The 13,881-nt window shown below is 40.2% G+C and overlaps 1 protein-coding gene across 5 annotated transcripts in view; it reads left to right on the top strand.

The window, feature by feature from the left end:
- The first annotated feature begins 207 nt into the window (after positions 1 to 207).
- LOC135484725 (homeobox protein OTX2-like) overlaps positions 208 to 13,881 on the top strand; it is a 39,629-nt gene continuing 25,955 nt past the window's right edge. For 2 of the 5 annotated variants that reach the window (XM_064766379.1, XM_064766378.1), the window contains exons 1-2: positions 208 to 266; positions 439 to 508. The gene's annotated coding sequence lies outside the window, so the exon portion shown is untranslated. Of the gene's footprint in view, positions 340 to 438; positions 509 to 13,881 lie in introns of all 5 variants that reach the window. The other 3 variants (XM_064766377.1, XM_064766375.1, XM_064766380.1) reach the window with 2 other exon arrangements.

Here is a 13,881-nt window from a genome sequence, read left to right as displayed (position 1 = left end):
TAATACGCGTTGATTCCAGCCAGAAATAGCAAGATTGGCCCGATTTTCGGTCTATCGTGACTGTCACCGGTTTGAATGAGATTGAAGAAGGCTGCGTTCGCGATCTCAGAACGCGTACAATATGCCGGCGTTATTATCGAAAGCTGCTCTGATTGGTTGGCATCTCGAGGAGAGCTGCGCCTTCTCCTGTTCTTCATAATGCATGGCGTGGAGCCCTTGGATAAGCAGCCGACTGATCAATCTCAATCATACGCTCATTACAAGACGTAAGGCGAGTTTTACAAGGTTAAACCGTGTTTAAAGTTAAGTCCAGATCCTCGCAAATCCTCCTTAGCTTTGGTTAGTATACAAAACGCCAGTGAAAATTGTCATTCGCTTCCATGCAGGTCGTGTGGGTCAGCTAGGTTTATTTGGCTCTCTGTTATTATTTTGATTTAGGTGCTTGGATTTACCGGAACTCAGGACTCGGAAGAACATCACCAGTGACAGATAGAGCATCTCCAATTGGGTAAGTCAAATATTTTTACACTTTCTTTTTTTCATTAAAAAAATGTATTGTTAAGAATTTTCCGGGTTTTTCCCTGTCATTTTATGTTTTTACTCAGTGTCACTTCTGTGACAATGAAGTGTCATCTGTGTCGTCATTCATGACTCACAAGCCACGAGATTTTACAATAATTTTGTCCGATGCGATTAAGGCGAAGCACACATTACTTTATTGCATCGTTCTTTGTTTCGTTATCAAGAAACCAATGCCGTAGCTACCATAAAGTGATTATCATTAATACATGTACACGAGAGTAACATTAGTGTCCAACAATTTTGTAAAACGTCTTAACCATACAGGCTTTGAACTGTCAAAGAAAAATTAAATCCAAGTCACTTCCGCACTCGAGTTTTACTTCCTCGTTTTTCGTCGGTTGCCGCCAAAGATTTTCTAACACTGGACTGCATAAAACTTCACGGCAAAACTTGTCCAAACTTTGACAAGAACAGAGTTCCTTTTAACGACCCAAGTATCAAGTTACCAGTGCAGATAACGGAGCCATATTGGGGACAACGGGCGCCATCAAAAGTCCCCAAGAAGATGGTACACCTTTTTGTGTCCACGGAGCAAGTCGATGACAATTCGCGATGAATGTCGAAGCAATACACCTTCAAATTTCACACTCACTACACCGGATAATTGCAAACAATTGTCTGGACCGTATCGCAGCCAATTTCATGGTAATTTTACGCATATTATTATCAAAAGTCCGATAATACCACAATGTGCGCGAATATGACGGGTGACATTTTGCCCCATCTTTCCTGCCTATCCCCGCGGGTGTACCCCCAGGTCTATCTTGGTGATCACTTGTCGCAGCGTGAAGCGACATCCATACCCCTTCTCTTGCCAGCAGCAGTATCCCAATTTCTCCACCATGGAACAATACTTTAATGCGAGGTCGTGTGTAGCACTGGTTAAGCGCGGATTTACGGGATGAAACTCTAACCGTGTTGGGGATTTCAGTTAATTCCCAGTAAAGCCAGAAATCAGCTGGGCGGATTTCGCACGCGTATAATTATTTCATGCTTTAGGTTAAAAGATGAAAGAAAACTGCTCCTTTCAAATAAGCAATGGTAGAAAATGGAACCTGACTGCCAAACTTCTGGTCTTAAAATCTATCAATTGTTTTTGAAACATTTCTTTTTTACAATACGTAGCTGCATTAGGTGTCACACCCTTTATAAAGTTCTGAATAACACAAAATTTCGGAACCAATTAAGTTCCTACATTGGCATTTTCACGTTACTGGTGCTCCTAATCCCTTGCAATTTGGTTATTGCCAGCATCTTGGTAGTCCTTGCTTCGTTCGTGTCCAGGTAGATATGTTCTTTTGCTCAGACCCAGTTTCGGTTCACTGCTCTCATGCAAAACCATTACAGTGACTCTTACAAAAACTTAATGTAACAAATTTTGAGCCGCCGGGATTTTGGCAGCGAAGATCAAATCAACTGCGCCAACTCTGACCAAAAGTGAAGATGTTTTGATAAGAAAAAAAGTGGAGAAATCTTGTATACAGAGTCTGTATGGCCAAGATTGCAGCATGTGTCAGCCTACACACCACAAAGACGCAATATCGTGAAAAGCCACCGTGACCCGCAAATCGGAACCATTTCGCTACAAGTTTAAGAATAGGTTGACAAATTTGAGAATGGGTCTATTTAGAAGATTCAATGGATGTGCTGCGCCGGGGCATAGAAGAGGGAAAACCGAGATCGTGGCTGCGCATAAATTTCCTCAAAATCATGGCACCGTTCGGAGGCGCGGTTGAATGGAGTTGGGTTATATTGGTGTCGGAACGGACATTTTGGACATGATATATAGCGGCTGGGCCGATGTATCCTAAATTATATGTCACTTATCTTCCTGTGTTACCGGTTTTCTTTACAGATTTAATGAATTGGCCAATTTGTCCGGTATATGACTCGCACCCGAAAGGCAGGTTTTCGTCAGTTGGTGTATTATGACCCTGCGCCGTACTTCACCAGCTATAAACTCATCAAAGTGTTAAATATTCTATTGTGACAATTTTACGGAAACTTAAGGTTCCATCATAGGAGTTCTTTAGCCATCGCCAAACCAAATAGCTATAAAATATCATGACAAGCTCCCCAACACTGAAAGCAACAAAAAACACACCACCTGCTTCAACTTTCTCAGTTACCAAGTATTATCGAGCAAAAGATTTCAAAATACATGTATATCCGGAAAACATTGGGGTTTCTGTGTACGGTATCTAAATCTGGGTTACCTTCTTATAACTTTTTGTAATTGATTTTCCTTAATATGGCATCGTCAGAATACCAATTAGACAATCAATTGAACGAGTGATTCAATTAGTGAGCTTTCCTCGATCATTGACAAACGTCTTGCTTCTACAGACATAATTGGTGGAAAGACACTCGTTGATGCAGGCAAGAGGTGTTCTAAGCGAATTGTCCAACAAGTTATCAGCTGAATTTGAATTGTGACGACAAAGGTGTTGCCTTGGTCAATTTTGCTGTGTTCGAAAGAAGATAAGATACCACAAAATCGTAAATTAGTGTATGGTATGTTTCATTCATTGACTATATACCAGTGACATGATAACTCAGGCAACTAAATGTAGTGACCTACCACTAAAACAATGACAATGTATATCTTAATCTGTTTTACCAATAAAAAAGCATCACAATAATACAGAACAGTTACATGGGTGAATTTACTACGTCTTGTCAACAAACTTAAGGTTGACTTACTGATTATAGCTTCTTACGATCATTCTGAAAGATTAATGGTATTCTTCTGGGTATGTGATTCCCTATCACAGCTGATGAGAGAAACCTGACATAATTTGTGGAGAAGTTACGTTACGCTCAATGTTTCAGTAAGTTGGCATTCGCTGATACAAACTTTGCCAAATTAATTTTGGTTTGCCAGAGATTTTAGCGATGAAGGAACAGAATAAATGCTCTCAACGGACGTTGTACTTTTTATAGACAATTTGATCGATATATTAAATGGTATACAAACTGAACGTGTATACTAATGCATCTGATAAATGACTATGGCTTAATAATGAAGTACGTCTATTGGAATTAGAAGGAGAATGCCAGTGTTCCTGTATATGGCCTACACCTTTTGCTTTTGTTAGAACAACCTTCAGTCCATTCTTTAATAAATAAGCAACAATGAACAATAACAATGACACAGTATTGTCATGTTTATGTATAGGACTATGTATGGGCCAACTGTTGTGTGACATCATGAGGAGCAGACAATACTGATATTGGTGCATGCACACCAATGATATTTTGTGTTTTTAATATGACCCGCTTGCATATACATTTGTACGTTGTGAAACTCCACATGCTGAAGTGCAGCTCAGACCGTAGAAAATCATTCCATCATTCATGTTTTCTATTTGGTACGAAAGCTAAGAAATTTGAATTCTAACTAATTTTTCATAATTGAAATAACAAGTCTTTAAATAACGATACATACTAGAAGTATAGTAAGTCTCAACTGTCGTATCCATCCTCACATCTGGTGTCAAAGAGAATATGACAATAGAAGAAAGGAAGAATGGAGTACAGTACAATGCACATCCCAATGCACGCCGTTAATGCACGTCTATGCTTAGGATGGAGCAGCAGTATATACTGTGTTGTAGAGTTAATTTCATCCTAACCTGGATAAAATCACCAATGTAACTGTACATGGCGATATTGGTAAACTCTATATGAAACAGCCTAAGGTCCCTAAGTACCAGAATCTCTCCTCAATACCGTGTATGAAAAAAGACAAAGAAATCGTGTGGCTCGAAATCGATGGAGCTCTAAGCTAACATTGTTATGTCATACGTTAGTTCTGCACCAGGGGAATGCAACTTCTTGGTCAGCATCTCACATCTCACTGCTTTGTACTGAAAACCCTAAAGAAATCCCGGGTGTTTTATTTTCGCGAATGCTAGTAGCAACCTAGATTTGCGAAAAATGAAATCACGGAAGAAAATTTTTTGATTGAAAAAAACCGAGACATCTTTCGTAGTCCGCCATTAGAAAAATCGTAATAAATGTACTTTTTTTCAGAAATCTTTGCGCAGTGCGACAATGTTGCTGTTCACAGTAATGCCTTCTGATGTTCACATGCCTGTTTATCTTCACTTGCTGTAGAGATCTTTGTAGTATTCGAAGCCAGAACGTTGTACATGTATTTAGTTTGGCTGTACAAAGATAGCAGATTGAGTTCAAGTTTAGTTTCATGGAGTGAAATTGGCAAACAAACAGATTTTAACCCAATATCAATTTCACATCATACATCCGAATTTCAGACACGCTATGCCTTCTAAGTCAATCATGTAATCGCCAAATTCTTCTTCCGAATGGTCTCACGAAGTTCTTCTAAAAATGCAGTAAAACGCTAAATGCATCTGAAACTGGATCGAATTTCAGTTTCATTTTGTAAAATCAGAAAAAAACTGAAATTTACAATGATTCAATTATCCAATAAAAGTCTCATATAATACATCAGACTCGGCATGGCTTCCGAACAAGTCAATTCGCCATCCATCGCCAAAAGCTAATTCCGCCAACTAATGGCCTCTCTATTGGTGTATTTGATACGCGTTAGCCTTGTGGCGGGGATAATTATCTAGCGAAGGATGAACGGAAACAGTGCTAATTGGTGACAATATTGCTCCAACAGACATCAAATCAACAGGCATACGCAAGAAGGGTCATTCCCAGAGAAATGCTAGTTTTTGTTCATGAATTTAGAAAAACAACTAGGTACATGTAATGTACAATGTTGATCAAAGAAACATGAAAATTTTGGTAATGAGAAAGCCAGGAATTCGAATGTGATATTGATGTATGGAACCCAGGACACAAGACACAAGCACAATACAAATTGATAGGAATGATGAAGCGTCGCTGGTTGCAGCAGGTTTATTTCGATTTTGCCTCAGGTATTATGACCTATATTTAAGGAAGGCAAATATGAATTCAAAATCCATTGAACTTGCCTTTGGGGATGCAGTTTTTAGAAATGTGTGGATCTGGCGTAGCTTGTTGAGGTTTGAGGTCAGGAAATGTATTTGTTCTCGTAAAGAACACTGAATGAATGATAATCTACTGCGCGCTGAGTAAAACGTGCAAGTGTTCCAATGGTATTTGACATAAGCATCCTCATCACACGACTACAAGGACATGCAGTGCCCATATTGTTGGAAACCCTGAAAAATGTGGAACACCGGCTCCAATCAGACGGATGTTTTTTCCAAGACATTCACTTCTGGGGCATCGCGGACACGCACGGCCAACAAAGAGGTCTTGGAACGCCAACATATCACACATCTTTCCATGATAAACAAATCCAACACAAAATGAAGCCAATACACTTGGAATTCTTGCTTTACACTTTTAAAATGAATGTTTCCGCCGCTTTTACGTCACCAGGCCAAACAAACATCGGGATTGCTATTCTTGTCGTTTGGTTTTCATCAGATTTGTTGACGGCCGTCAAAGAGGAGTGAATTGTTGAGTTTGTTCTCTCTTGACGGGGCGTCCCCTTAGCAAATATCACGACGGGCACATTCTTTACTTTTAGACCAATAAGTTTACTAATTATGTAAACTAGCCCTTCGTTGTGCGATGTTACTTAATGCTAGGAAAGTGAACGTAAGTATGTACACGTGGACATGGCCGATAACTTACCATTGAATTGAATTTATCGTCTTTGGCATGACCAAGAACGAGTGATTCGAAACAAAGCGATGCCAGTGTTTCTAAGCCATTTTAGGCTTTTTTGCGTGGCGTGCCAACCCATCCTGAACCTGATGGTCTATACACCCCCTTTAAACGTAGCCGGGTTGATGAGCCAGAGCAAGAACATTGGTGGTCAAGATGTGGAAACCGAGCCACTCTTGAATTGGTCCAGATTCGCTGGTATGTTCTGAACCCTAAACTGGGGGATATTCAGTCTATCCTGAGAGTAATCGACAGCCATGTATGGGGAAAGGAACAACAGTATTGAATATCAGTTACATATCGTCTAGCACTGGTATGATTACAATTCATGATTAACAAAAATCGATAATTAATAGGCTAATCAATCAAGGAATTGATATTAATCAGCAGAGAGAAGTGAAAATAACCCATATGTTAACATGAGTGCTGAACAAATGTGGATTATCGGCCGAAATGATGGTCACTCGCATGCCCAGTGCACCCTTTCTCAGATTTCACCTGGACAAGACCTGAAGTCATATTGGTTTTTAATTCAATGGATGCCTGAAGACAGTGGTAATATTTAGGGTTTCCACATTCTCATTAGCCAGGTTTAATGCATTTGAAATAGGGAAGTGGTTTCTATGATTGATGACAATAGAATGTTGAGGTCTTCCACATTTAGAAGCCATTTCCAGTTGTTAGTGTGAAGTCATCGAAGAAATTGCAGATTGAAATTTTAAGTCCAGGCCTATCCTGTTATATTACAGTGTGAATCATGAGACGTATTGATCAGTTATATGCGGTCGAATCTCTGAAATTGAACATGACTATAAGCTGAGCATTCTCCAGGGTTACAAGGCGTCGGGAGGGGATTAGTTGTTGCCATGAAAACAAGGTAATCCCTCAGTGTAGATTCCATAGGCAAGATAGGCAGTACTTTACCCGTCACATCTGTAGATGCGTGCAAAACCAGATGGTTCAAGGGTGAGTATTCGAATCCACCTTGAGAAGAAGATGAATTCGGCACATATTGTTTTTGAAATGCATAACATTTTGGGTCTAGTCAATATGAGATGTTTGGGTGAGATATCTCAATATAAGTTGCGTAATGATTCATGTAAAACACCTACGCATATTACATACAATATTTTGTATAAGGTAAAACCAGACTTTACACTTCACAATATATCTCTCATGAAATTGCCCCGTTGCGCAACTTGCCTAGAAATAATATTCGCCCATGTACACATACCTGCTTACTTGTTTACAAACCTTTCTGACCTTGTAAACACCAAGTCAGAGGTTTCTCAGAAAACTGTGGAAATGAATGTAAAAACGTTTTAGCCAACCCATTAATAGGTCATCGCACTTTCTCCATGTTGCATATATGTCCACCAGTTCGCCACGTACATTTGTCGGTGTCCAGCTACAATAGCTGCATGCGCTAAGATCATCTACTAATCCCTTGATAGAGGAATCCCTAGATGGAGGAATCAACTTAAATCAAATATTCATACAGGGTACTCAGGCATCCTCATGTTGCAGTGGTGTAATCTGGTGTCGAGACGTCTACAAAACTCAAGAAGAGGTTGTGGACATCATTTGTGAGCCACAACCAATCCTCGTTCTTTGATAATGATTGTACAGCGAAACCACAGCCACGACCATTCTTGATGATGACACGCCTAGATTTCGATCTACTCGCAGTGAAACTGTATTATGATAATTTGCAATATTGCCATCGATGTAAATTTTATTGAATGGCTTCCTTGCTCCACCGATGCGATGGTTAGGCAAGATCATTGCACCGACATTTTGTTCGAATTCTCACTGTGCAGGGCATCATGCACATAACCAATTGTAAAAGCAATATTTCACTGCAAAGTTCACGCCATATGATGTGAAAACAAAAGCCATACTCTACAAAGAAAAAACATCCTCTGTAACTCGACTCTGGTGTCATTGAAATTGAATTTTAAATCGAACATCTTCAGGTCGGCAAATAACCGTGTTCTGATGAGATACTGGTAGACTCACCGCCTCGAGGCACCGCCGCCCCATGTGATGGTTTTCGGATACCATCGATCAAATGGAGCTCTTTTTCTCGTGAAAATTAAAAATTGATTCTCTAAAAAGCATTCTCTGGCTTAGCATACTCATTAATTGATTACTGGAGGCCGAGCAGCGTTCTGAAATTAACGCTTTCCTACCAGGTTGGTGATGTGGAATGAGATACATGTAATCGTTTTAACAGTGGTATAAGGTCGTCGGTCTGCATAAGAAGATGACAGTCAAAGGAAAATATGTATGACAAAATTCCCTGGATGACATATAGAGGACATGAGACATAAGGAAGTGAAATTTTATTTATTCTTGAGTACGATAATGTCATTTCTGTCATGGATGTGGCTGAAGTATTCCACCAATTAGAACACCTTCTCGAAATTTGAGAAAAAGAAGGTGCAACTCTTTTGACTTGCAAACCACCATTCCGAGTTTCGTTCTTACACTGGCACTACATGCTTACCTCATATTCAAAGTTTTGAGCCGCGCAATTTATTCACCACTTTCGTCTTTATCATAAACAAGAGTGTGCGAAATATTGTTTATTCTTGGAAACACAGAAGGACACCTAGGTTGTCTCCTATAGCCATGTGTGTCTCGGGGATTTAATTAGTGCCAGCATCAGGATGACTGTCCTTTGTGAGGTGGCGATAATCCCCCCTTGTAATATCCTATACTTGGTTAGATCAACAGGATACTAAGTATAGTGCTCTATGAATTAATTGAATGAGGCGAGAGACAAGAGGCGGTAGCCAGGAACACAGAAGATGCTGTGTTAACGCTTCGTAGTCTGCAGTGTCGGCGAAGGAACTAGTGGAAGCCAAGAAATCGCCACGGCGTGGGCAAAGTGCACAGTATAGCATACGATACGAGTTGGCGATCTGTGAATTAGTCTGAAGGGAATTTTCATAGTATTTAGCATTGATTTTAACGATATGCATGCAGAAAGTGAGAGAAGGGCAGGAATAGCCTATATATTATACAGTGGAACCCCGGTAACATAACCACTCATGGGACCAATACATATACATGTATATACATGTAGTTAGTTGCTTACTTCGTCCTATCATACCTTTTAGGCACATAAGGCTTCAGTCATCAGTTTCTCGTACGTAAATGGTACCCGAAATGACTACTGGCAAATGCATTTATGACACTTTCTGAAACCGGCCCCTGGAAACCATTCCAAAGTGCTTTTTTCGTATAATGGAGACAATATCATGTGCCAAATATCAAACTAGGCTTACTGTCGTCTCTCGTGGGAATTACGTTACAAACGGCGCTAGCGCGGGCACCTCGGATGAACTTACGCAATACAGCCATGGCGCGCAAACCCGCTGACGAACTTCTTTTCAGCACATGACGAAAACGTCCAAACATTTTCAGAAAGGTGATGTAGATAGAAACACCTACGATATAAAAACGTAATCCTTTGAAGCCTAATCGACATTAACAAACTATGTAAAGGTGTTCCATAAAAAAAAGGCATCCCCACGCAGGAGAAGGCATATTTACATCAAATGCCACGCATCACTTCCGTAATGCCAGGCATCAAACAATCAAAGAAAAAGCCCGGACAAAGAACTCAAAGGAACTGTTTTGAATACTGCTGGTGTGTGAACCCGGTTTGCCTTTTCCATTTGTGTGGGGTATCTTGTTGTGTCCGAGGGAATAATGTAATGAAAATGATGTCGGCGGCTCTTTATTCATAGACGAAGCTTGGAGAAAAAATTACCGATATACATGGTCAGATTTTTTAGGTATCGGTCGAAGAAACTTCCATCTGATATTGCCATGATTGCTGTTTGTTTCACCTGAGTGTACTTCGTTACTTATTTTTATCATTAGCTTCCACCAAGAGAAGGGGAAGCGTTCCTTTCGACAAAATGACATTGCTTCCAGACTTTTATTTCAAAAGTATCTTGCTCTCTAAAATTCGAAGAAACTCATTTCGTATTGCGATTGCTTCGAATTCACAGAAACAGCTTTCATGTTGAAATCGAATCGAAAATTTTGAATGTTATTGCTTTAGAAAATGCAAATGAAATATCTCAAAGAATACTCATTTACGCCACGCGGTTTTCATGAATTTGAATTTAATTTGTTGGTGGCAGAAGTCAGACACATTTCTTGAAGCCAAACCGCCGGGCTTCCTAATGACACGTTTGAGGCGTGCGGATAGACCTTGGTGATCAACCACGTCAATAAAGCACCCATCATAGTTAAAATCTCAATGAGGAGTAATTTGGTTGCACCCTCGGGCTGCTTTCCGCATAAAGGGGCGGGGAGGTGGCCATTCTGACTCTGAAGTGGCGGTGAGGGGCCAGGGCTGAAAGGGGCAACTATAAGTGGACGTCACCTGGCGAACATGGGTGGCATCCACCCTAAGGTTCAAGCCGTGGTTGGCTCGAGGAACTTTGACAATCTTGAATGGTAAAGTAGGCAGCAGTCACTACTGAGCTGATTACTATAAACTCCTAGGAAAAATGATGCAGCGCAAATTTATATTACACCCGCACGAGTATACTGCATCTCAGAAGTCATCCACATTTGTTTACAGAACGACCCTTTAATTACACTGTAGAGTTTTACATGCCCGTTGAGCAGTTTTGGCATACTGGTACCCGGTGAAACCTGGCATAAATATCATTTTGACTTTGAATATTACCATTGTGATTCAGATAATTCTCTTTTAGGACATATCACTACATACGTCATTTACACTTCACATGACGTACAATGTAAATTCATGAATATGCTCCATACGGTATTGCTTCAAACTGATTTTTTGTTTTCCCTTAACCACCTTGCCTTCCCCATCCACCGCAGTTCCTAAGGATGCTAATCATCCAACACCCAGGCTACTGAAAGTACACACCTTGCGAATAGGATACATGTATTAGGTGAAGGATCAATAATGAGACGTGAGCCGGCACGTCCCAGCAGCCATAATAGGCAGAATATTAGGAGATAATCCCCTCCGACGTCTCCATGTACATCCATTCCACTGTAGGCTATGAAGGCTAGAGTTAGCATGGTGAGCTATTCAGCATCATGGGTGATTAGTTGCTGGTATCATTGGCTAATCAATGATAACTTCACAATACATATCATACTGTACGTTGCATTCTGGAGCTATTTTGACAAATTTTTTCAGTCAATTATAGTGGGGATATTATAACATGTGACATGAAACTAACTTTTACATGTATATCGATGGAACTATCTCTGCCTTGATTTAGCCATTGGTCTCTTTCGTCTTAAATAACTTATACGATTATTTAGAAACAATCGGCCAACAAGTTAAATCATCTGTCATGGTTATCTATATACTAGTATGAAATGTGACATACAGACCAGGGAATAACCCAAGAATGGTAAGGGCACCAATCTCCATGACCCGGCATCAATCAAGAGGTATCCGATGGTGCTCTCACCAAACACTATAGCCAGAAATAAAGTCACAGTCACGACATGCACATCACAAATTTTGTCAAAACTAACTAAAACATGATAATATCGAAATTAACTTTGCATTGTGCTGATTCTATCTGCAATGCACGAACACGAATGATCATGAGAGTTGGCAGATAAAAGTAAGCTTGGGGCTGAGTCACAGAAAGAAACCCTTTCAGCATGTTGCAACGCTGCTGTAGCTGTCAACCGAACCGTCCACAATGCTAATCGAAGCAAACGGCTTGTTTTTCCCAGTTTTCACCTGAATATTGGTTTAAAAATTCACATGTCGATTGCAACAATGCGGTGTGAAATACCACGGTTCGGAACTCGGGAAAGAAACGTACGAATGGTGACACAATCAGGTTGGCCATGTCACCAGACTGAAAGGAAAGCTTCTTTATCTGCTCTTAACTGTTGAAGAAAATTAAACCAGCCCTGGTTGTTCAAAGGTCGGTCAGCTTAACCATGAGTGGAAAGTGGTTGGAAAGGTATCCATTCCAAAGCCATTTGTCGCACAACCTTCTGCATTTCGCTTGAGACGTCCAGACGGTGTCTCCTCATTGATAAGAATTTCATCTTCTTGAATTTCCTGCATCATGTTGAATTCAAATGTGTCTTCGCAAAAGGCAGTTTAAGAATTTCGAAAGCACTTTAGTCCTTGGTGAGGTTGGTTGGCGAGGGACTAAATCGCTGGCGATACAGGCTCGAGTTCATGCAAATACTGAACGTAGCAACTGCACTAGGATGTCTAATTAACATCACCAAAAAACAAATTCGAATCTTGAGATCGGCAAGCCAGTCCGAAGCGGCAAACTGTAAAGACACTCTAAAGTCCAATGAGCTTCTTCAAGAAGTGTTCATTGATGACACCATTCTTAGGAAATTTATGCATTATCATCAATCCGCGTATTCGTTGGTTTTCCTTTCGTTTCATCATATCACAAAAGCTGTTGTATGAGATGAGGATCTGACTGCCATACCCATTCACGATGAAGGATCAAGGCACTTTCAGATCCATCGAATTTTTCAGATGACATAAAATTTGAAATTACTCACAAGCGCATCCACTCTAGCAAATTTCTATTTCATTTTTGATTCGTTAACCGTCATATCAATCTGCTGACCATGTCAATTTCAACGCAAGACAATATCATCTAAAATACCAACGGAAGTAAAAATTCTTTATTTACTCTTATTCCGCGTCTTCTTTCCATTTACCTCATTCTCACGTGGTCTTTTTCATATTTTACTTCGTAATATTCTTTTGAAACCGTTCACGTTCTGAGACGCCAGAAGTGGTCAGTTTTTCCCCATTGTGCAACTAAAGATTTGAAAACGTGGTAACAATGAGACATCAAGTTAAAATGCTATTAGTGAAATTGCGGTATGCTAAGTTACAAGAACCGTTACCACATTTCATAACGTTCTGCCCTTTGCTGGATTCGCACAATAGTGTTCTTTCACATGTCTTGTTAGCGACATGATGAATTATGTTAGAGTGGCTTCGATCAGTTTTTGCTCGTAACGTAGAAACTTGATTGAACCAACTTGGTGGAAAGTGAGATTAAAGGTTGAAAATGTTCACCGTTTACAGGCAATGAGTACATTTGATAATGATATTCAAGTGAGGTGGGGTGAAATTCTCGGACACTTGTCACTTTGTCTGCTGTTGTTTTGACGAAATTCCCTATGGTTTGAAGGATAGGCTCGACAGTTTCTTTCACAATGGTTCAGCTTCGCTAAAAGCGCTTCTGTAGACCCGTCCTTAGGCTGCACTGTTGCATGGTTCATAAATATGAAGCATTTGGTGAACTTTCATGTAAAAAACAGGCCGTCAACTTCAAGGATGTGTCAAAATAACGTACCCATTGATACCTGATATCCTCCATCACGGACTGATCCCTGATGAGTTTGGTTTGCACTTTACTACGCGCTGACATTAGGAGAGCTTCTGACACAAAAGATCCCAGGCCCTGCTGGGAATATACCCATACCATCTTTCTATCCTTCTCCTTAACTTTCACAGAAATTTTCGCTTTAATCCCTGACATCTTGAAGCGTAAATACAACTTTTGACAAGATAAGTATAGTTTGAAGTTT

Source organism: Lineus longissimus, chromosome 3 (assembly GCF_910592395.1).
Source record: "Lineus longissimus chromosome 3, tnLinLong1.2, whole genome shotgun sequence".
In the NCBI taxonomy this organism is placed as follows: Eukaryota; Metazoa; Nemertea; class Pilidiophora; order Heteronemertea; family Lineidae; genus Lineus; species Lineus longissimus.
This window is presented reverse-complemented; position numbering and strand designations above follow the sequence as displayed.